Below are 26,022 nucleotides of genomic sequence, written 5' to 3'. Positions count from 1 at the left end.
AACGGGTGCCCGTTCATTTTTATGGGGGTCACCTATTGCAAACTTGTTTGAAAAATCTGGCCCTATGTTTTTAGACTAGATCCCACAAATCATCTGAATCTCCTATGTGTTTTTCTATTCAGTTAGGAATCACTAATGCAGCCACACCTTGGTAGAACACTTGCAACTGTTTAACGGTGCACAGTAATTCTGCACATATGCCCCTCGTTGGAAATGAAGCAGCATACAGTACAATCCAGTTGAAAGCAAAGGGGAAATCAGAGAAATAAAATGTAATTACCAAAACTCAAATTATCCAGGATGCTTTCTATCTGTACAATGAGTAGCACAGTGGGTCATTAACACAAGCGGTCAGGGCCAGGGGTTAGGGTTCTTTTAATGGGCTGTGCACAATTTCTCTGCTGTGCAGAAAGGGAGGTAATAAAGGCACCAGCCTGCAGCACCCTGATATTCTGACCAGTTCTGCACTAACACCAGATTGAACTTCTGGGGTTTCTCCATTATTTCTCATTTAGTTTTCCCACAAAACACCTCTGGTATTCTGCATTGACTCTACTATGTGCTGTACAAACTCCATGGGAACGGCATTGAAAACAGCTGCAGCTCACATCATATGATTAATAACTTGCACCACTCAACTAGAAGGGCTTGTTCCAATTCCTAATAAGGTGGCCAAGGCCCTTAGAGAGGTTCCCAGAGAACAATTTCCCAAAACTTTATTTTGGCAGGCTACCTTATCAAATTTTAATGAAGTTTCTATTTTCACCATAATTAAGAGAGTCCAAAACACTGAGGAGGCAAAATAGATGACATGGTTATTACAAGCTGCTGGCAATGGCTCAAATGTCATTATTTATAAGACAGAACCGTTTTGTTCTTCCAGTAACAGCTTGTAGATGATAAACAACATGCAGTTTGAGCACTTCAGTGGATCGCTGAAGTGCCGGAGGCTATGTGCATCCTATGTTGAGGACCTACGAGTAAGTCTGACCTTTCATCCTGGAATTAAGTATCACTTCAGTATCTGATTCTCTCCCCCGCCCCAGTTCTGTCTGGCTTTTGGATCATAAAGGGACTCCTTTGGCCACATTGATAATTATTAGTTTGCATAACTGTTTACAGGTGCAGTATTACACTGTCTTGCTTTCTAAGTCTACAAGATAGTCGTATTTATTTATTATGGCTAGAATGCATTAGAGGGATGGGGAACATATAGAGGGTTAAATGGGACAGCATGCCTTGAAGCCATTCATCTGCCTTCATCTTTAAGGATCATGGCTGTAGCGTCTAAACATTTCATTATGAAATTTCAGCCAGGAGCTCTGTGAAAACTGCAAGCAGAGTATTGATTGAGTTGTACAAACAAAGTAGAATGTAGCATCCGAATTTGAGAGTTTTCATATATTTCTCTGTCTCACCCATCATCAGACTATCAAGATCTGCCTACTGTGTGATGCATTGAATGGTACTTTCGTGTACCAATCATGCAAGAGGCTCAAGCCTAATTGATTGCTTGGCCCAGTTCTTCATATATGGCCCTGAGCCAATATATGTTCTTATACATGTTGGCTCATGTATTAAGAGAATACGTGGGCCAATATGTGTAAGTCTGCCAGAAGTAATACCATAGGCCAGTTTCTAATCTGTTACCTGGGTGAAAATCCTGAGTTACTTCTTGACTTCAGTGGAAAATGTTCCCATTTACACCAATGGGAAACTGTGGTCCTGATCCCACAAAGCCCTCAAGCACCTGCTTAATTTTATGTACTCGAGTAGTACCACTGGTGCCGAAGGAATTAAAAATTCTTTCCCTGCTTACTTTATGTGCCTGCCCTGTTGTTATCCCTTTAAGCATGTAATATTAGATCGGCCAGATCCTAAAAGTGCCATAAATGGCTGTAGTTCCATTGAACAATGCCAGTTTACACAAGCAGAGGATCTGGCCCCATATTTTTGCCCATCATGTAATGGTTATATGGGAATATAAATAAGAGCTGAGTAGCTTTGACACTGCCTTCTTTTATTGAAAGACGATAGCTAATTGAGTGTTGACTGATAAGTAAAGCATTACACACATTTTAACAACTGTCAGCATCACCCTGGCCACAGTGCTGAGAATCAGCTTGTGGATTTGGGTCCATGGGAATTCAGTCTTGTGTATCTAAAGGCAAATATCAGGCACTTGGGTCAGGGGAGGTCACAATTTCAAGGCGGGCAAGTGTCTCATTAGCTGCTATAAACACACGTAAGAAAATATTTCCCATTTAAGATGTTGAATGACTGAGTAGTTTCTGGCAAGGCGCGCGATGACTTGCTGTATTGTAGATAAGACAGAGCAGAGCCAATGATCTAGCATTGCAATTTTCCTGTTTCTGCTGATCGCCGATAAACACCATAAATACAAAGAAAAGTTGCTCTCGCTCTCTGAATGCCCCATTTAATATTTGGAAGAAGAAGGGGTGGGGGAGTCAGCCAGTGTGGAAGGGGGAAAGAGTGCCCTCCAAGGATTTGAATACTCTTACATTATTTATGTTCTTGACTTGGTTCTATCAAGGTCACCTCATTGCTGAACTCTTATGTGTCAAAGCCTACAATGGCGCATTTTACTTAAAGAGGAATAACAGTCTCTGAAACTATGCGGATATTGTAGTTGAGGAGGTGCAGTTAAGCTGATCTGCTCATGTCTGCCTCACACATCCCTCAGACTTGGCATATAAACTCAGGTTTCATCAAGGTAACTAATATTCAAGCCACGAGGTCAGATGTTGCTTTCCAGATAAGTAGCGAAATGCAAAATTTCACGCTATGCTCAGTATTGATTTGTGTATGCGTATGTCACTTTCATTTAGAATCCCCAGAAGGCAGAAGGTTAGTTGCACTCGCTGTTTCTTTCTGAGAACACTGGGACAGCTTGGTTTCTTCTTTCATATTTCTGTTTTCTACTAATCTATGTCTCTTTCTGTAGCCTTGTCTGTCAATCCCTAATGCCCACTTCCCACTGTCTGTGGTGATGTGTGTTGGGGAAAGGCAGCAGGGAACATCCCTCCTCAGAATCCTTTTAAAAGATATCCAGATATTCCTTGGACCATTTAGGGCCAACATTTTTAAAAGTCATAGCCTAAAGTGAGGCTCCATATTAAGCACCTGCCTGGATTCCAAAAGCACTGACCAGTCACCAACTCCCACTTTTGAAAATTAGGCAGCTGTGTAAATAAGGACGTTCGGTCCTAATTTTAAGGCTCCTGTTTTTGAAAACCTGAGCCTAATTACTGATTCTCCACTGCTTTGCATCTTGTGTACTCAGCTGTGTAAAAGGGGTATAAAATGCCACCCAATTAGAATGGTAACCTTACTTTGCACAGGTGTTACCGTCCGCACAAGGGAGTGGAGAGTTAAGCTCCCAGTGTCCCTAAAGGTCTCTTTCAGATTTCACATGCACAGATTTCAGTGCTCCTGGAAATGCAACACTGGTGCATGTACTCCCATGCAGGTATGAATATAAACTAGGGTGTCTAATGCCATTAGATTATTACTTTAAAATTAACCATTTGTTCATCTCCAAGCCCATGATCAAATGTAAGTAGAAACCTTGGTATTAAACTTTTCTTTCTAAATGAATTTTCCACATAAAATTGAACTTACTTGAGCCTGATTATTTAAAGATACCAATCACTTACTCTCTCACAGCGAAATGCTAAAGATTTCTATTACACAGTCAAATATAAGCTTTCTTTCTTATTCTTCTTAGTTAAGGCAGATCAACAAAGTTATCTAGGTTCAACAGAAAGAAAGGTGAGGGGATTTTGATCTGAAGGGGTGAGACAAACATCAAAAATACTGTAACATGACTATTGATACAGTTTAATTTCCTTTTCTTCTTCTTCATTAAATCTTTTCCAATATAAATCCAGCTGCAATCCCTGAAAGGCAACAGTGCCATCTCTAGGATGGACTGAACATTCCCCCTCATTGCCATATATGTCAGGAAAGTTCAGCTGAATACAACAGAGGGGACACTGTTAACTTCCCCTTAGGCTATTATTGGAAAATAAGTTGATTGCAAAGTACAGGGGTCATTTAATTTTTTTTTCCACTTGTTTTGAAGCCTAATGAAAGTGTTGAAGTTTGGCCTCAGTCAGATTTCCCAGGCTTCTTAGTCTTTATGAGGCCTTTACATTCCCTAGCTGTCTTTAGTCAATAAGAACAGAACTGCAGTGTTCACAACAAATCTTTCCAAGTGTTTCAGAATACAGCCATGGGTGAAGGTGAAATGGAAGCTAGGGACTATTTTTCACAATCAGATACAAAGTACCAGAACTGCTGATTGACTGACATGATTATACACTCCCTCTTCCCCCTTCCCAACCCTTCTATTCTTCATATTTGCCTAACTTTCCCATACCATCATTTTTATTTCCTTTTATTTAGAAAAGCAAGGATGGGATCCTTACAAGGCCAAGAGAGCAGATGAATTATAGTGAAAATTGCATTCACTTCCTCGTCAGTGTTTTTTATTAGGGCTGTCAGACAATTAAAAAAATTAATCCTGATTAATTGTGCAATTAATCGCACTGTTAAACAATAGAATACCATTTATTAAATATTTTGGATGTTTTCTACACTTTCAAATATATTCATTTCAATTACAACACAGAATACAAAGTGTACAGTGCTCACTTTATATTTATTTTTATTACAAATATGTGCACTGCAAAAAACAAAAGAAATAGTATTTTTCAATTCACCTCATACAGGTACTGTTGTGCAATCTCTTTATCATGAAAGTTGAACTTACAAATGTAGAATTATGTAAAAAAAAAACCTGCATTCAAAAATAAAACAATGTAAAACTTTAGTTTAGAGCCTGCAAGTCCAATCAGTCCTACTTCTTGTTCAGCCAATCGCTCAGACAAACAAGTTTGTTTACATTTGCAGGAGATAATGCTGCCTGCTTCTTGTTTATAATGTCACCTGAAAGTGAGAACAGGCATTTCAATGGCACTGTTGTAGCCGGCGTCGCAAGATATTTACATGCCAGATGCACTAAAGATTCCTATGTCCCTTGATGCTTCATTCCACTGGACATGCGTCCATGCTGATGACGATTTCTGCTCAATAATGATCCAAAGCAGTGCAGACCGACACATGTTCATTTTCATCATCTGAGTCAGATGCCACTAGCAGAAGGTTGATTTTCTTTTTTGGCGGTTTTGGTTCTGTAGTTTCCGCATCAGAGTGTTGCTCTTTTAAGACTTCTGAAAGCATGCTCGACATCTCATTCTTTTAAGATTTTGGAAGGCACTTCAGATTCTTAAATCTTGTGTCGAGTGCTATAGCTCTCTTTAGAAATCTCCCATTGCTACCCTCTTTGCGTTTTGTCAAATTTGCAGTGAAAGTGTTCTTAAAATGAACAACATGTGCTGGGTCATCATCCAAGACTGCTATAACATGAAATATATGGCAGAATGCGGGTAAAACAGAGCAGGAGACATACAATTCCCTCCTCCCCCCAAGGTGTTCAGTCAAATTTAATTAACGCATTTTTTAATGAGTGTCATGAGCATGGAAGCATGTCTTCTGGAACGATGGCCAAAGCATGAAGAGACATATGAATCTTTAGCACATCTGGCACGTAAATGTCATGCGACGCCGGCCACAACAGTGTCATGGGAATGCCTGTTCTCACTTTCAGGTGACATTGTAATTAAGTAAATGTAAACAAACTTGTTTCTCTTAGCGATTGGGTGAATAAGCAGTAGGACTGAGTGGACGTGTAGGCTCTAAAGTTTTACACTGTTTTGTTTTTGAGTGCAGTTATGTAACAAAAAAGTACATTTGTAAGTTGCACTTTCATGACAAAGAGATTGCACTACAGTACTTGTATGAGGTGAATTGAAAAATACAATTTCTTATGTTTATCATTTTATAGTGCAAATATTTGTAATGAAAAATCATATAAATTAAGCACTGTACATTTTGTATTCTGTGTTGTAATTGAAATCAATATATTTGAAAATGTAGAAAAATATCCAAAAATATTTAATAAATTTCAATTGGTATTCTATTGTTTAACAGTGTGATTAATCGCAAATATTATTTTGGAGTAAATCGTGTGACTGTGATTAATCGACAACCCTATTTTTTATATATAAATGATTTTCTTTATGTTTTTATATTATTTTACCCATATGATAGGGGTAACCTGCATTGCCAAAAGTAAATCTGGATTGTTTAAATGAAATCTCATCTATTTGTGTAAGGGTACAACAACATTTTATTAATTTATATTTATATAGTGGAACTTTGGAAACATATAAAATAACTAGATTTACCTAAGAAATACAGTTGGGACTTCTGATTTCTTTAGAGACCAGTGGCCACAATTCATATTCTGTTAGATTCTCAAACTTTTGTTTTCTGTAATGTCGCCATCACTTCAGATTTTTAAAAAGTTGTAATGGGAATTACTCCTCCATATCCCCAGGAGCCTTTGAAACTCTCAGCCATACATTTCACTTTGAATTTTTGGATATAACTGATTCCTGGAAAGCCAGCTTCCTTGCAATTGCTCCTCGTTACCCAGGCACTTAGAAATACATTTACTGAGGAAAATATGAGAATGCAGGAAAGTACAGCTGTCATCTAACTGAATACTAAAAAGGTGCATTGTCTGAAAGTATGAATGCCGCCTGTCACCCAAATGGGAAAAAAGCTGGACACTAGGGTCTAGATCCGCAAAGGGAACATAGACTCAGCATTACAAGACCTAACTTTAAATGCCCTGTCACCCAGAGGGCTCCTCAGCCCTGACTTAGGCCCCCAAGCTGCCTATACAACACATAGTTAGGTGCCTAAGGATGGGATTCACAAAAGCCAGCATGCTGAACTGTCTAAGCTAGCTCATAGGAAATCTCAAGGAGAGAGAGAGTTGGAGCCCGAGCCCAAGCCCCGCCCCTCAACAGGATTTAGGTGCCTTCTCCCGTGAGGACTCATAGCCATGGAATTCAACACCTGAGCTAGGTCAGCCCTTTCTCAAGAAAGCCCAAAGTAGAAAAGGTAGCAGTCCCCTTATATCCACTAGCCCAATGGTTAGAGCAAGGCCCTCACCATATTGATGACCTTGGTTCAAATCCCCATTCTTCCTGATTTGGAGCAGGGACGTTAACCCGGGTCTTCCAAATTCCTGATGGCAGCCCTAGCCACTGGGCTATAGGGTATTTGGGGAGGGTCTCTTTAAATCTCTCATATTGAAGTTGTTCCACTTTGTGTAAAATTCTTAAATAGTCATTGGAGCAGGAATGGGAATCTGGGTCTCCCAGGAGAGCACATTAGCCACTAGGCTATAGAGTAATTCTCATTCTCTTTGACCCAATGGCTATATAAATATATCATACACAGCTTGTCCAGGAATACTTGTCTATTATGGCAGTTCCTGTTTTTTCATCTTCTCCTCTCCCCCAACTAGGAACAATGGGTTATTCACTATAATAAATCATAATCAGTGCTTAAAAAGAGAGAAAAGTTCTGTGGAGACTAAGATGAGGTAAGGGAAAGATCAATCTGTACCGTTACCCTTAGTGACCATACAGAAATGGAAAAGTAGGACTGGAAAGGTGCAGCCAGAGAAATCCCTTCCATAGCAATGAAAAAAGCAGCTTCTTGATACATTTAGCTTCCTCTTAATATGCAAACTTCTCCAATAAATAGTAAATTGTAAATGCGGGATCAGATGCCTTGCCATAATTTTCAATTTATAGTTGCGAGAAGGTGCTCGCAATGGACAGCTTACATTTTCCTCCCTAAATCTCCCCCAAAGCAACATCTGGCTGCTTGCTTTTGTTTACAAAATCCTCTGCCGATGAGTTCAAGGGAGGGGAACGTTCTAAGCTTTTCTGCAGAACCTGAGAAGCATGAGACTGGGAGGCCTTGCTGTGGAGAAACAAGCAGTCTCATCTTTGATTTATTTTCATTCTAAACTCTTATTACTCTCTATTCCTACTTAAAGGGCTCGGACTATCACTTTTTCAACCCAGTCCAAGCTTTTATCTTTAAAAGGAACTCTTCTTCAGAAAATTCAGGTTTTCAGACCCCCGTGGTAATCTCTCTCCACACTGATAAATCCTGTCGGTAAAAATACCAGTTATATGAACCCCCTATATGATTGACCATAGTAAAATGGAAAAGCAAGATCAGTGAAATATCTGGACAACAAGGAATAAGATAACCAAAAACCATACTTGCAGCATATGTAACCTTGAGATTTAGGCAGACACCTGGACTAGACAATATACGTTTTTTGTTGTTTTGTGGTGAAATGGTATTTAATACCACAAACTCTGTGTTGTTTCCCCAAATTCATTCATTTTTCATTCATTTTTACCAAATTCTGATTTTATCATCTTGGCAACTGTCCCAATTAGTTTTGTGCAACCTTGCCTTTAAAGTTGTGCTCTGCTCACTGACAGCACTTTCTATAGAAGTGAAGTGCCAGTGGACAATCCTGGTCTTTTTGTTTAAAATGTGTCTTAGTTATTTATTTAGGGTAATACCCATGATGTGCCTGGTGATTTCAAAACACTCAAGAAGGCAGGTCCCTGCTCAGAGGAGCTCTCAGTGAAGACCGAGATTAAGAATAGAAGAACAACCAATAGGCAATTCAATTTGCTTCCGTGTCAGAGGCATGCAAGTAAGCAGGACATAGATATGGACATGTTCAAGCCACGGAGGAAGGATGACATGGAGATGCTAGAAGCTGAGGTGCTGAATGCTTGGGGTCCCTGTCTGACCCTCTCCTTTTTCCACGCTTTAGGCCAGTGGTTTTCAACCTTTTTTCATTTGCGGACTCCTGAAAATGTTCAAATCGAGGTGGAAATCTTAGACATCGTCTGTGGACCTTGTGGATCCGCAGACTACAGGCTGAAAACCACAGCTTTAGACAAAAGCAAATAAGAGCGTGCTTCAGCAAAAATGGCCCTTTGGCTGCAAAAAAAGACTAAAAGCTGCGTAAGAAATAAGACGTTTTTTAAAAACTAAGTGTTTATAGCGTTCATATGTTGAACGCTATAAACAGCCAAAAACAGTAAATTTTGGCTTTTGTTAATGACATTTTTGCCCAGTTTCTGTTGCTGTCTTCTCTCTTTATTTGACATTCACAAACCTTCCTGGATCTGTTCTCTCCATGTCTATGGACAGGAAGCCAAGCATTATCAGTAGACTGATTCTTCATGGTTGGGTTAGTTAGCAATACAAAGCCATCTCCATCCCCTCTGGGAGCAGGCTGTGCAAGCTGTGGGCTATGGAATTCTTTCTTCTCCAGGTCCATGATACAACAGTAATCGGAGAAATGGCTGTATAAATGTATAGAAGAACAGGAGGACTTGTGGCACCTTAGAGACTAACAAATTTATTAGAGCATAAGCTTTCGTGGACTACAGCCCACTTCTTCGGATGCATATGATATGATATGCATCCGAAGAAGTGGGCTGTAGTCCACGAAAGCTTATGCTCTAATAAATTTGTTAGTCTCTAAGGTGCCACAAGTCCTCCTGTTCTTCTTTTTGCGGATACAGACTAACACGGCTGCTACTCTGAAACCTTTAAATGTATAGAGTTAGTTAATGGCGACTGTGCCAGTAGACGGCACTCAAGAATGTTCAACATTGGGTCTTAGCAAACCTAGGAACAATCAAATGTGTTGCTGTTGTGTACTGGAAATGGTTTCCAGTCTGCAGCTGCTAACATGGAACTCTTATGTGTTCTCTAGATCTCCTTTCAGCCTGTGTGAAAAGCCTTGTGCTCTGTAAATATTTTGTCTCTTTACTTTTCTCTCGGTAGATACTCTGTTCCCTTAATCACATGAAAGATCTGTGGCCACCTAGAAACTTTAGGGTGGTCATTATTCTGCAAACTTTCCAGACCCAGCTGGGATAGAACTCAGAGCCATGTACTCTCAGGGTATGCCTTGATTGCATGCTTCTTTTGGTGGTGTGTAAAGCAGATACCCACAGAGCCCTCCTAGCGCAGGTATAAACAGCAGTGTAGCTGGTGAGGAACAGCATAGGCAAGGAGAGCACAGACGTGCCTGAAGGGTGTGGATATGTTTGCAAGTATATACCCTACATGCTCTTTACTTCCCTAAGCCATGCTGCCCTAGCTCCATTGCTATTTTTCTCAGGGTAGAATCCCACTGCTGGAGCTTTTTGCCTCTTCAGAAAAAGACTTCCCCAGCAGGGAAAGTGTCTGGCAATGGGGAGGCATCAGGGAAGGGCTTTCATTGGGGAAAGGAACATTTCCCCACCATGGGGAAAGGCTCTGGCACGGGGGGAGGGAGTAGGGAAAGATTCAGCCTTTCACCATTGCTTTCTCCCTGCCAGAGCCTTTCCTCGCCATGGGTAAAGACACCAGCAGCGGGGTCAAAGCTCTGCCAACTCCCTGTTACTGGAGCCCTTCCCTGCTGCCTCCCCTCTGCCAGAGCCTTTCACTGACACATGTAGCTACCCACCTGCTCTGCACTACAGCCCGTAGCGACACGCAGGCCTAAGAGCCCAGACCGCTACCATTTACGGAATCTCTGGACTGGTCTACACGAGAAAATTAGATGGGTCCAGCTACGTCACTCAGGGGTGTGAAAAATCCACACCCCTGAGCGACGTAAAGCCGACCTAAGTCCCCATATAGACAGCAGTAGGTCAAAGGAAGAATTCTTCCATCAGCCTAGCTACTGCCGCTCAGGGGTGTGAATTACTTATGCCAACGGGGAACCCCTCCCATCAGTGTAGGTGGTGTCTACACTGAAGCGCTGCAGTGTCCCAGTTGCACCGCTTCAAGTGTAAACAAGCCCTCCATTAGCGGTTTACAGCATCAGGCGTGTTGTTACACGGGGCTGAGCAGTTCTCATTCCATCCTGCAGAGGTCGTCCATGTACACATATACCAGTTTTCTATATAGTGCCTGAAAAGTATGATCCAATAGGATTTCCTAGGGTTCTGTAATTTTTCTTCACGTGTTCCCCTACATACATTTCTAAAATCAAAGTATATTTTTCCTGATTTTTTTCCCTTTTAAATCTTCTTTTAGACAAAGATGAGATGGAAATAATTGGCTTTCTTTTTCTGAGACTAATATCAATCTCAACTTTAATGCAATCTTTTCCTCTGATGCATTATCAGTCCAAATTTAGCAAGTCCAGGGCCCGTAGATGTTCTTTTGTCCTACCTTATCCACATTAGATCATTTCATTTGCACCTTCTTGTTTCCTCCCAGGTTCTTGCCTTTCTACCAGGCTCAGGATTGTCACAGTTAAGATGAAAATTTATTTGACGTTCAAGCCCAAGGTTAAGGTGGAAGAAGTATTTTTAGATGGCCAAACTAATGTGCAGTGAATCTGGTTGACCTCTTCTCACTTGTATATTAAGAAAAACAAAACTACGGTATTAAGATTTAACGGTCTACAGAGGCTATATTAATTTCTAGTAGGTGAATGGAATTTTTTGTTACAATTCCATGACTCATCAGTGTTTCCTTACTATTAATCAGTTACTAGACAGACTTTCAATAGGTTTCAGAAGCCAATAGTTCCCATTTAGGTACCTAAATAAGTGGCCAGATTCTCAAAGGGGCTGTTCCCATTTACATACATGAATGGCATGGCCAAATTCACCAAAATGAACTTGTTGATCACCCTGCACCACTGACTTCAATGGGACTGCTCACAGACTTGAAGTTAAGCAAGTGTGTGAGCATTTTACTGGATCAGGGCCAGAGAGCTCAGCAGTTTTCAGAACCAACCCCCCTTTACCATTTGTGCTCAGTAGGTCTTTGCAGCAGTTGCATGTACAAAGGAAGTATGCTTAGGCACTTAAGGTAACTTTTTGCATTGGTGTGAATGAGTGTACACTAAAGAAAACCAACAGAGGCCAGTGCAGTGTGTAATTCTCCCTGTTCAAGAATTTGGGGCATAAATGGAAAGGAATGGCAGGGGATGTTTCCAGTGATTTACAGTGAGGAAGAAATACTCTGTGTCATGTGTCAAAGCATACGAAGTGGAAGAAGATTGCCCAATATCTTAAAAAGTCACTGTGGTATTTATACCCACAGTGAAGATATTCCCACATGAAATTCCAATGTAATATCTCATTAACTTCCGAGACACACAGAACCCACACCCCCAGAAAACCTCCATCTCATAACATAATAATAGAGAGATTGATTTGAGATCATTTAAAACTCATCAGCAGCAGAATGGAAGTAAATCTTGTTTTCAATTAGGCAAAAATCATAAAGATTTACATAAAATTCTCATAAAAGCTAATTGACATTAGCATAAAGTTCTAAATACTGCCCTTTAACTGCCCCTACCTACTCTCAGGGCGGGGATCATTATTCCATGACTGTAATAAAGGGACATTGAATTTTATTATTTTTTTTAATTGGCTAACTTTTTTTAAAGGATCAAGTTTCTGATTGAGCATGTGTTATATACAGCGCCCTGCATTGTCTGCTCCTCTCTTGAGAATTATATGGACCTTTTCCACCAGGGAGCAACTAAAGCACTGATCCTGCAAACACTTACATACGTGAGTAACTTGGCACCCGAGCAGTCTCATTGAGTCCAATGGGATTTAAGCATCTTTGCAAAGTTAATAACATGCCAAGCTGTTTGCAGAGTTGAGATCTAGCTAACACATTCTATGGTGCTTGGCTCTGCGGTATAGTTTTTCAGCACTCTGGGCTTTGAATCCAGAGATCTGAGTTCAAATGTCAACGTAGCCAGGGAATAACTTACTAAGGAGTTTTGGTGGATTACTGGCAATTTTTAAATTAGGATTCGCTGTTTTTTCTAATAGATATGCTATTGTTCAAACAGGAATTAATTCAGGGAAGTCCTCTGGCCTGTGTCTGAGGTCAGACAAGATAATCACATTGCTCCCTTCTGGCTTTTTAATCTATGAGTGGGGGAAGTGCAGTCCAAATAAACTGAAAAAATAGAGGGAAATGATTTTTTCACCCACTTCTTCCTGATACAGTATTTTTAGATGTAACTATAGAAGTTAAGACATTTTCAAACGAGAGGATTCAGAGTGGTAGCCATGTTAGTCTGTATCAGCAAAAACAACAAGGAGTCCTTGTGGCACCTTGGAGACGAACACATTTATTTGGGCATAAGCTTTCGTGGGCTATAACCCACTTCATCAGATGCATGGAGTGAAAAATACAGTAGGCAGGTATAAATATACAGCACATGAAAAGATGGAAGTTGCCTTACCGAGTGGGGGGTCAGTGCTAACGAGGCCAATTCAATCAGGGTGGATGTGGCCCATTCCCAACAGTTGACAAGAAGGGGTGACTATCAACAGAGGGAAAATTACTTTTTGTAGTGACCCAGCCACTCCCAGTCTTCATTCAGGCCTAATTTGATGGTGTCAAGTTTGCAAATTAATTCCGGTTCTGCAGTTTCTCATTGAAGTCTGTTTTTGAAGATTTTTTGTTAAAGAATGGCGACTTCTAAGTCTGTTATTGAGTGTCCAGGAAGATTGAAGTGCTCTTCTACTGGTTTTTGAATGTTACAATTCTTGATGTCTGATTTGTGTCCATTTATTCTTTTCTGTAGAGACTGTCCGGTTTGGTCAATGTACATGCAGAGGGGCATTGCTGGCACATGATGGCACACATCACATTGGTAGATGTGCAGGTGAACGAGCTGCTGATGGTGTGGCTGATGTAGTTAGGTCATTTGATGGTGTCCCTTGAATAGATATGTGTACAGAGTTGGCACCGGGGTTTGTAGCAGGGGTTGGTTCCTGGGTTGGTATTTTTGTTGTGTGGTGTGTAGTTGCAGGTGAGTATTTGCTTCAGGTTCGGGGGCTGTCTATAAGCGAGGACTGGTCTGTCTCCTAAGGTCTCTGAGAGTGAGAGATCGTCCTTCAGGATAGGTTGTAGATCCTTGATGATGCGCTGAAGAGGTTTTAGTTGGGGGCTGTCGGTGATGGCTAGTGGCATTCTGTTACTTCCTTTGTTGGGCCTGTCTTGTAGTAGGTGACTTCTCGGTACCCTTCTGGCTTTGTCAATCTGTTTCTTCACTTCACCCGGTGGGTATTGCAGTTTTAAGAACGTTTGATAGAGATTCTGTAGGTGTTTGTCTCTGTCTGAGGGATCGGAGCAAATGCGGTTGTATCTTAGAGCTTGACTGTAGACAATGGATCGTGTGATGTGGTCTGGATGAAAGGTGGAGGCATGTAGGTAAGTATAAGTCAGTAGGTTTCCGATATAGGGTGGTGTTTATGTGACCATCAAGAATGGGAATGGCTGGGTCACTACAAAAAGTAATTTTCTCTCTGTTGATATTCACCTCTTCTTGTCGACTGTTGGGAATGGGTCACATGCACCCTGATTTAACTGGCCTTGTTAGCACTGACTCCCTCCACCCCCCACTTGGTAAGCAACTCCCATCTTTTCATGTGCTGTATATTTATACCTGCCTACTGTATTTTTCACTCCATGCATCTGATGAAGTGGGTTATACCCCACGAAAGTTTATGCCCAAATACATTTGTTAGTCTCTAAGGTGCCACTAGGACTCCTCATTGTTTTTTCAAACAGAGAGGTGATTTTCAAGTTGATGGTGTCCCCTTAAATTCTTCCAGTAGTGCAAAAGCAAAGCACAGACTCTGTCCCTGAACAGAAACATGCATTACATTTTTGAAGTATTGCTGGAAAATATCCAAAGAATCATTCTACCATGCAATCACTTACTGTGAAGTACTGTGTGCTCTGTGTTTCTGAGGATCAGGCCCTAAGTCATTATTAATTTTGTCATGTTAGTTACATAACCACCATTTGCTGGTAAATGACCATGTCTAACAATGTCAGCATAAAGCAAGGAATAGCCAATTCGCAACTGACTTTTTTGGCAATCAGATCTTACAAACTGGTAAATTAGAAAATATTTAAGGCTGATACAGATTTACAAAAGTCTAACTCTTTCTCACCAAATATCAGTTTAGTCTGAAGTCCTAAATAAAATCTTTCCTGTTATTAGAAAAAAATGGTCAGGGTTATGTTCTCGGAACAAACAACGATTAGCTCAACTTTAAAATTAGCTTTGTATTGTATCATACATGGCGAGCACTTTGGGGATTCTTGTGCTTTAAAAAAGGGCAATGCTGATTTCCCCCGACCGAAATATTGCATTAATACTTTTCCCCGGTAGCAGATGAAACTGTTGGGAATATTAGAGTTCAATTGGAATTTAGCCCAACAAAGTGGAATTATTTGCTGCCCCACTATGTTAGAATCAGTGCTTAGCGCTATTTTTAATGTTACTCCAGCTTTGTGCTAGCAGGATTCTCCAGAACATATATTAATTGTCCCCTCTAATTGTTAAATTTCTAGTCTGAATGTTGTGGTTAGTGATTCCCGCTAGACAGCAATGAATGTCTGTCAAACAACTTGTTTCTTTGGCATTCTCAAAGATTATTTCTACAGCTTAATCCCTCTCTGGCTTGACACTTGTGTCTTTCTTGCCCCTGTGCAATTCTCTCTGTTTATTTAAAATCTTACTGTCCATCATTTCTTCTCTCCTTGACTTTTCTTCATCTCTTTTCCCCAAAACTACCCAGAGATCCATTTACCGAAGGCATAGTTAAATACTGTATTTTCTTATTCACACACACTGTGTGGCCAGCCAGGGTTACATGGGGGAAAAATAGAGCACTGGACTGAGCCTCAGAAGACCTTGGTTCTAGTACTGGCTCTGCCACTGGCTTCTGGGTGACCTTGGCCATGTCATTTTCCCTGCTTTGTGACTCAGTTTCCCCATCTGTAAAATGGGGATAGTGCTAGTGACCTGCTTTGTAAAGTGATTTCAGATTTACTGATGAAAAGAGCTGGGTATTATTTTATTTTTAATATGTGTTACTGACATTACAAAGTTAATTCAGTAAGGCATCAATGCTGCATATACTCAGGCACGTGCTTAACTTTACTATTGGGAAAAATTGTGTTCTTCAGTCAATCAGTTGAAATCAGTGGAACTCCTCATGGTAAAGTTAAGCACGTGAGTACATATTTACAGGGTCAGGGCCTAATAGAGTAATAGGGTCAGTGACTACCCACATGGTGCAAGGCCAGTTACCTTGGATTCTCATGTTTCCTTGGATTCTTAAGTTTATTCAATAGCTGTATTGATAGCCAGCCTATGCATGATATTTACAACTGGTCTAAAAGTGGGGAGCGGGGGACATGAAAATGTAGTTGTAACATATTCTGATTTTTGTTCATTAAATTTTGGTGAAAATTTCCATCAGAAAATCAAATTTTGACCAGTTCTAATAATAATTGTTTTTAACACCCACATAATCAGGAATAGCACATTTGTGAAGACAGATCTATGTCCAGAATATATTTACTGTATGATTTGGTATTTAAATTTGATGGTTGTTTTTCCATTTTTGTTGTTGTTGTTGTTGTTGTCTTTTCTCCTAGAAGTGTTATTTTGGAATTGGTATAATAGCTGTAGAACTATTTAAGAATAACTAACATTATCTAATAGACTGTAAAAGTGAAGGAGGAGACAATGGATGATGGAACTTGATGTGTTTATGTACCTAACACAAGTAAAAGTGATGCTGAACCTTTTTAGTACATAGGTATATATTCCCAAAATCTATGTGCTGTCTATCACCCTATGTGTTCCCCTGCCTCTCCTCTACCTATGCACTTCTAGCCAATCCCACTTTCTGGTATTAAATGTATCTTTTTTAAATAATCCCAGGAGTTAGGAATCAGATTGATGTGATGCTGACGTTTTTAGGTGTAATGTCTCAGATTCTATTAAAGTTATTTGGGGGCATAGGAGTAAGACATTTATAAGCGTTCCAAAGAAAGCAACAATAGTGCATCCCTTTGAAGAATGATCAGTGGGGGAGTTAATTTCTTTTTCTCTTCTTTTGTCTTGCATGCAGCACATCCCATGTTAGCTTTCACTGTAATATTTCATGTTGTCATATTCTCCTACGATCTCACGTCACCTTTCAGATAGAGGGGGAAAGCATTCTATAGATGCATTTATGTTGTACATGTTGAAAATGCCTTCAAAAGCTCCAGACTTTAATTTTACAATTTAAATACATATAGGAGAGCTCATCCATGAAGGGTGAGCATTATGTTTCTTTCAGGAGTGTGAAGGACCCATAACTCATGAGTGCCTCAGGTATGAATGAATTATGAAGGCCTTTCTCATGAGTGAAAGAAACATAATCACTCTTCAAGGGTGAGATATTCTATTTACTCCATGGGCATTAATTTCAGTCTATTGTAAAGGAAACGGTTTAAATCTCAATACCCATCTTTCAGGGAAATGGGTGACAGGGATGAGCTGATGTGAGATTCACCAGGGCTTATGTTCGAAATCTGGCACAGCATGTTCCAGTCCATTGTAGTCTATCTTTTATTTTTATCCTCTTCAATTTCACTATAGAAATATCAGGCTGAATCAGACTTTCTCTCCTGGACTAAGCATGGAGCCATGGGAATGGGCCTATTTACTCCCATTAGCTAAAAAGAGGACTTGCATTTTTACCATGATTGCCTCTTTCCTGGACCAATCACCCAAGAGAGGGTGTTGTCATTGCGCCAGATCCTCATCTGGGATTCAGTGAGATCAGCTCCATTGCTTTCAATGCAATTATGCCAGTTTACTCCATTATTTATTGTTGTTTATTTTACTACGTTACCATAGGTTTGTGCAATGCACTACAGACCAATAACCTGGCAAGTCCTGGGCCATACTAATTATAATAATCTCTCGCTCTTATGTAGCTGTTTTCATCGGTAGATCTCACAGCGCCTTATAAAAGTGGGCAGGATCATGACCACCATTTTACATAGGGGAAACTGAGGCATGGGGCTGTGAAGAGACTTGCCCATGGTCACCCAGTGGGTTAGTGCAAAATGAGTGTGAGATGTAATACTTCCAAACGATTAGTACTGGTGTAAATAACTGCTCAATATGCATGGCAATGGAGAATCTATCCCTCTGCCTTTAAAACATGCTGACCTCACCAATCCTCAGTCATAGGCAGTGTACACACCCTTCAGCACTCAACCGTGCATAGGTTCTGCTTGTAATCCAAGATCTCCTTGCATGCAGATCATAAAACCCTTGGCAGATGCAACAAGTGTATCTAACTCTTCTCCCAGTCTTGGTCTGGCTAAAAACCATGTAACAGTGATGATTTACAACACTTTTACATCCTGTGCGGATTAGGAAGAGGAATCTTTATAATTATATAGGCCTACTGTTATTTAAATATTTACCAACCTTAAACACCAAAGGGCCTGTGCAAATGATCCAGGGGATTCATATTGTTCTAAGCTAATATCTTTTGTGCAATATTATGCAAATTGCATAAACTTTATGTTGTTGCTGCTGCTCAGACTGGCGCGTCCCAAAGCAGCTATTCACTAAGTTGAAACAGATAACGTTTTAATAATAAATAGTGATGATGAATAAGTCAGAAAGTTTGTGCAATGCTAATGTACTTGTTGGCCCGTGGGTAGATTATTAGACACACAAGTAACATTTTATAAGTTGCTTGAACTCAAGTGGCTGTTGTTTTCCATAAAATGTTCTTATGATAAATTATTCCAAGCATTAGGTGTTAGCAAATATATTGTATTCACTTTCAATTTGCCATGACTTTCTTGAGACTTAAAATTTAAACCCCAAAATTGTGCATTTATTTTGCTTTACAGAAATGATGCTAGTATGAGAAATTAAACTTGGTTGAGAGATGAGGGACAAACCCATGGATGTTTAATGCTGAATATTTAAAGCCGGGAAATAGTAAGGCAGATATTTTCATTAATATTCACAGCACTTTTAGGATTCAAGAGAGTGAAAATAGCTCAAGGGAATACAATATTCTCGATATGTCTGTGTCATCACTTTGAGCACGCAATGACTATGTTGATCCATGATAGATCCGCTGACAAATGTTTATGTGGCTGCAAAAAAAAAAAGAAGGCTGTACAGTATTAGAAAAGATTGAAGCATACACAAGCTTATTTATCCAACATGTTGTTAAAAAAAAAACAGTCATACACAAGACCTTCCTGATCCTTGAGTGGATGTCCCTAAATGCACATTTCTGAGGTACTCTTCACTCTACTTACATTGAAATCCCCCTGCAGTCATCTGTCTGACTCTAATAAACAACAACCATCACCATCTAGGTCCTCACTGGAATATAGGCATTTTTTTAATCTAAACATCCCAACCAATTTAAAATCATTGCCAAATCAGAAACAGATTGTGCACATATGAAGAGGGTCACTCACTGCATTGACTCGATTCTGGCAGGAATGGCGTGTGATCCTTTTGGTTCCTATTGGACTGCATTGAATTGCAGGGATGGAATCAGTTGGGACAAGGAACAGGGCTTCTTGCCTCTGTCCCCATGTGGTGACCATAGTCGTCTCTTCCGGCCACTCTAACCTCTGGTTGGAGGCTGAGTCATTCCAACACCCTTGGATAAAGCAAGGGTTAGAAAAATGAGTCAGGATTTGTTGCACATATCTATCAACCATGTATAGGGAGGCATGGTTGCCTAATGGTTAGAGCAAACAACAGTTCTACTTCTTAGGGCAAGTCACTTTAACACTAGATTTGCCCCATCTCTTTAAAACTCATATCTGTGAATCCTACTTCATCATCTCTAGGTTACAATAGAGCTTTCTGCATTCCATGACCACAGTATCCACCGCCCTGTATCAGAACTGTTCTCCGGAATCTAAGCTTTCATTTAAAAAGAGTTGTTTCTAGCTACATTGTTCTGAAGACGACCTAAAAACTGTGCTTAAATCTGCAGTCTTTTCGAGAAAGCTTCCCTCAGGAATGGCATTTATAAGACGCAATATCTCACTGACACTTACAGTCATACACGTCTGTTCACAGGGAGCTGAGAGAAATAAGATCATTTTTCTTTTGGTGAATGATACCATTTGGATGCCAGTGTGATAGGGGCCTTGCGGGGGTGGGGGCGGAGAGAGAGAAAAGATACTAATGCTTATTCGCCCCTGTAAAGAACTTTGGGATCTTTGGATGAAAAGCACTATATTATATACACACTGAGTATGACACTCAAGCGAGTCTGAAGCATTTCACAGCATTGCTTTCTTTTCACCAAGAACTCAACCTTGCATCTGTGCACAAGGCCTAAACACCACCATTTGCTTCCACTGGCCAGAAGGAGACAGCTGCAGAGCACCCGTTCTGGGAGACTTCACTCCCCACTGTCTGTTGCAGAAGAGATTTCTGTGGCAGGCCTCTGCAAGGGAACATAGAAGGGGATCAGTAGGTATGTCACCCACAAATGGACACAAGGTACAGTGTGGATCCTCTTGGTTCAAATCCCACATTGAAGGAGGATGCCAGCCTTGAGGTGCTACTCCAGGCTGACCAGATAGCAAGTGTGAAAAATCGGGACAGGGAGTGGGGGGTAATAGGAGCCTATAGAAGAAAAAGTCCCAAATATCAGGACTGTCCCTATAAAATCGGGACATCTGGTCACCCTATGCTACTCTTCAGTCTCTACTCACCCAATGGCAGTGGTCTATGGGTGCCTGTGCTAGCCCTTTCGCTGGAGATTCTTTCCCTCAGCCCTGCTGCGTCTTCACTCAATTTCAAGCAAGCAACGCCTCTTTCTTGGGCTTTTCACGGCTGTTCTGAACTGGGCTCAGTGCGCATCAGGGTTTGTGCCAGCCACGCATCTTTGAGAATTGATCTTTGTCACCCTTTGCCTCAAATTATTTCAAGCGGTGTTAATTAAAGTGTCCCCAAGGACTAACAGTACAGCATGGGAAAATTGATTCCTTAAGCCTCTTATGAGCATGTCAAATACGGATTTGTTAAATTATTCTATTCAGCCACCAAGTGACTAGCTTTTGTTCCCCCTCCCCTGCAAATGTATTTTCTTTGGCAAATAGGAGATAAATACATCAAGCATATGTTTGTTCCAAACTAGCGGGGGACCATCTGGTTCAGAAAAGCCCCCATACGTAGGATGCTCATCCACCCTTCCCCCCTCTGTTCTGTGCCTACTTCCCTTCCCCCATTCCCTGCTCCTTTTCAGTAAACACCCGTTCACTCACATAGCATCTTTAGGCTATGTCTACACTACAAGCGAGGGGTGTGATTCCTAGCTCATGTAGACATACTCGCGCTACCGCTCATCGGAGGTAGCGCACTAAAAACAGTCGTGTAGCCACAGTAGCACAAGCAGTGACTGTGCAGACTAGTTGCCCTGAGTGCAAACCCCATGGGATGTACTCAGGACTGCTGGCACATTCCACAACTGCAGCTACACTACTATTTTCAGCAAGCTAGCTCCGATGAGAGCTAGCACAAGCATATCTGCGCAAGCTGAGAATCAATCCCCCCACCAGCTTGTAGTGTATTCATAGCCTTAGATAGCTCTAATGCATGGGAAAGGGGTAGAGCCTTCTAGTTATTTACTGTAAGGTCGCAGTTTGTCCATCTCTAATATAGATACACATTGGTGAGATTAGATTTGTCTTGTTTATACAATTAGCTTCGCTGTTTTATACTTTGAAAAGTGTGCAGGGAATGTAGATGAAAGCCAAAGGTCTATTGGTTTGCAGCACACAGTATATTAAGCACTTCAAATAGCATAATGGTGCAGACACTCTGCTTAATTTAATTATGGAAAGGCAATACCAGTTCTTAATGAATGATTAAAAACTCTCAGCAAGAGAAGCGAAGGAAAAAAGGATATTATACTTTACTAGCCAATAAGTCTCTGCTACTGATGTGGTCTTCTGTCCAGAGTTAAAAAGTGAAATAGAGCTTCTTCCCCCCCACCCCCCTCCCAACCCTGATACCAATACCCTGGAACTTTGTAGTGGTTCCAAACCTGGATTGGAATTTTGCAGGGATTCAGAGCCTGCTTCCAGACGTTGCAGGAGCTGAACACCCTCCAGACTCCGGAGAAGTCAGGAAACTCAGTCCCACCCCTGTTAATAGGGAGTGGGTTGAATGTTCAGATTTGACTCAAGTGAATAGCCAAAAGTCTAGGGGTGGGGTTTTCAGGATTGGCCTAACTCTTCTCCAATTGAAGTCTGTGGTAAAGATCCCACAGACTTCAATACGAGCAGTTAGGGTACCTCCAAGGGCCAGATCTACAAAGGCATTTAGGTGCCGACCTGCCACTCTCGGTGCCTATCTCCAACATTTAGCTGCCATGGGAGCCTCAAAACCCCTCTTTAGATACCGCCTAAACCTGGAGATGCCAAAGGTCCTTAGGCACCTACGTTTCTGCCGGTAGCCAAGTAGAAAGCTGCCTAAATCCTGATGCCGCTAAGCAGCTCAACACCTAAATCCTGGTAGGATTTGCACACTAGGCACTTCCCTGCCTATCTCTCCAGCAGGGCCTAAGCTGGTACGTGTGCTCTGTGCGGGCCTACTCCCCCCCCCCCCCCCCAAACAGTGTCATTTAGTGGCAGTGCCACTGCCCCCCATTATACACAATAGCTCAGGGGTTAGGGCGCTCACCTGGAATGTAGAAGACCTGAGTTCAAGTCCTGACTCCAAATCAGGCAGACCAGGGATTCAAGCTTAGGACTCCCACATTTAAGGTGAGTGCCCTTGCCAGTAGGCTATTGGGTATAATGCAGGCACCTTCACCACCTCCTGACTTAGATATGTAATTCTTTGTCAGGGTGGGCCCTGTGCATTTCCTAATGGCTAGAATAGGCAGCTCCCCACACAGTGTGCTGGCTTCTCTGAATCTCATTCATAGCTGCTTCCCTTTGTGGATCTAGCCCGGAGTGGTTTTGAAAATCCCAGCCTAGGTGTTTATCAGAACTGTTTGGATCTGCAAAAGTGTTCTAGAAATCTTGAAAGAATCGGTTTCTTATGATTCTTCTGTGTCTTTATCTTCCACTTGAGCCAGAGATCACACAAAATCAGATTTCTTTTTGCCACATTTCAGCACTTCAGAATTCTAGCTAAGACCCAAAAGTACACAGGTGCAGGAAAATGAGAAATAATAGGGGGAAAGAAACCTTTTCAAGCATCAAAAATATCCAGGTTGATCTTAAGGCATAGTTTCAGGACATTGATGAGGGAAGGCAGGGTATTTTAACTGAAATAGTTCATCTATTCACTCCCAAAGCGAGTTTTGATCATGAACATATATGGGTCATAAACTCATAGGACCAGCTGCGCCATCCTGGCCTCCAATTCTGAGGGGTTTTTTTTGGACACCTGTCTATGCGCTCTAGTATATACTATATACAATCATTTGGACAAGCAAAATGGAGTTTGGTTTGCGGTTGTCCTAAAATTTAGAGCATAACATCTTTCTGTGAGCAGCAGATACTTAAATATATTTTTAAATCTTCCTTTTTCCCCCTTAAATAGTTGAAGTGTTTCCTAAGAGTTTTTCCAGAAAATCACTACATTGTCTGTCAAGTGTCTTTTTTCTGTTTGAATTTTCCACACTAGTGGTCGTTGCTATGACACATCATGCCCGTTGATATCCGCATAGAACACGACTCATTTCATGGTCAGGAGATGCCACGACAAGGACCTATCAGAGCGGGAAATTAGAAAGATGCTGTTCCTGAAAGGCATTAGCATAAGATTGCACCTAAATATAATTTAAAATTGTTTATGCTTAAAAGAAGATAAAAACATTTTCAAGAAAAAAGTATTTGGTGAAAATAAATTCCTCTTGTCGTTACTTTAGTGTGTGCTACACAAACTGAAGAACAGATGACCAAAACCACTTAAGAAAATGCTTGCAACACCTGCTCACACAATATATTTTAGGTCAGGGTGTCCCAAGTTTTTGAAAGTTGGGCATCCAGTCAGGAAAATGAAATCAATCATGCACCCACTCTCTTTCAACCCCTCATGTGTTGTTAAAGGCCTACCCATTTTCTACATCCCATCATTTCCATATATTTGCATATGCAAATGTGTATTTGAATGGGCAACTACAGTACTTTATTTGCACAGTCAAATGCACATTTACCAAAAATTCTTGCAGAACAGTTGAACACGCTCTCTTTTGTTCTGGTGCATGGTGGGAAGAATGAGATTAGAGTATGTAAATTGGTGTAACTCCATTGACATCAGTGGAATGATGTGAAAGAAACTTGATGGGTGACACAGCTGGAGCAATAAACCAGGAAGATGATTTTTGCAATAGCTTGTGAATGGATTCGAAGGGGCAAGATCATAACTGGATATCAGAGTACCAGATTCCACTGAAACTAGCAAAGACATTCCAAGGACTCTCAAAAGTTGGAAAGCATTCATAACATCTGACCTGGATATGAGCCAACCTAAATCCTCCTATCAGAATGAATCCTAATACTTCCCCAGACTGGGTAGAGGGGAAGTCCAGGCCTTGCTGGTTAGGCTTTTCTTGAGTCTGGGTTAACGTTAGGCAGCTTTGGGACTTTGCACCTGCTGATATCTTTAGTGAGTACGCAGTAAAATTTCTGGTTTATGGGCCTGATCCTATTCCCACTGAAGTCAACAGTAACATTCACAATATCCCATTCAACTGGCATCATAATATCTAGAGAATAAGCTTGAGATGACTTTGTCCATCACTAGGCTGGACTATCCTAGAGTTAAAACACAGCTCTCTCTGGTTATGAAGTTGATGATCATAGACAACTTTTGGTTAAATAATTAAATTAGTCAAAGTGAAGTGGAAGGGAATGTGTGCCTGTGTGTGTACAAGCTCAGACACACAAGGTTTCTGAACACCACTAATGGCCATTTGAAGGTAACAGGAAGAACTGCTATGAAGACCTCAGTTATTTTCATTAAGATCATGACACCTTTAATTGGCTCTTCTTTCTTCCTACAACACCTATGCTTTTCAAAACACGCTATTCTAGGCCCTACAACCCTCAGTGTGGCAGGCAGTTTAGATGAACCTGCTGAATATCACTTTCCACAAGGCTGCTAGATTCCTGGAGGAGAAAAAGGCTGCTTCCAATCTTCTTCAAAGATTTTACACAGCGCTGAAGTGATAGGACATAGGAGTCAAGATTTGGGACAAGAATTCACACTGTTTTCACTAGTGAGATTCACTCTTGAAACAGCTGTTAAAATGCCAGTTATGTTGCATTAAGTCTAACATATAAATTGAATCAATCCCATACTTAATTGCTCCCTTCTTGCAAACCAAATGAAACAAGTACAACCCTCAACACCCTGATGGGTGCCTTTAGGCTCTCTTTTAACAGCTTATGTGTAATTTGCATCTAGCAAGCATTCGCTCTGACAATTTTTGCACTTGGAAATACCACAAGGCAGGCACACTGGAAAAAAGACTCAAGATAAAGTAGGACAATTTACCAGTGATACAGCAATAGAATTTGCATTATGTCACTAAATCTATTTATACTGCAATACATTTAGGGCCAAATGTTTAGCCCCTCTTAAGATAGCTTCAGAATTTGCATACCTACTTCTATGTACTTAACTCATCGTGCTCTGAAAAGTGAGCATGTTTTCATTTTGTACCTGCAAACCCCTGCACAACCAGATTCGTTAACTAACTTACCTGATTTTCATGTACAAAATTGGCATAGGCCTACTTTTGTAGGCACAATAGATCATGTGTGCAAAAAAGAGGTATGTAAATTTGGTGGCTTGGAATGACAAGCTGGGTCTGCATTGTACTGTATAATTCTTGCAGCTTTATGTATATTTTATAGACAAAAATAATGAGCCAGTTCTGTTATATTTTACACGTCCTTTGCATTCACACATTCTGTATGTGTAATACCCCCTGTGGGAGGAATTTCTAAAGCACTCAGCAGTACTCGCGTGACAGCTCCCATTAAAGTCAAAGGGTTAGGCCTGTGTTGAGCACTTTCTGAAAATCCCATTCTAAATGTTTAAAAATACCATATCTGATAGATAGAGCTATGGCTGAATATATATTTATAATATGCAAGGGCCAAATCTTTGTCATG

The 26,022-nt window shown here is 40.8% G+C and overlaps 1 long non-coding RNA gene across 1 annotated transcript in view; it reads left to right on the top strand.

Moving 5' to 3' along the window:
- LOC122174503 (uncharacterized) overlaps window positions 1-26,022 on the top strand; it is a 162,529-nt gene that overhangs the window by 61,568 nt on the left and 74,939 nt on the right. The window lies entirely within an intron of this gene.

Source organism: Chrysemys picta, chromosome 13 (genome assembly GCF_011386835.1).
Source record: "Chrysemys picta bellii isolate R12L10 chromosome 13, ASM1138683v2, whole genome shotgun sequence".
Lineage (NCBI taxonomy): Eukaryota > Metazoa > Chordata > Testudines > Emydidae > Chrysemys > Chrysemys picta.
Note: the sequence above shows the minus strand (reverse complement) of the source record. Positions and strands in the feature narration are given on the sequence as shown.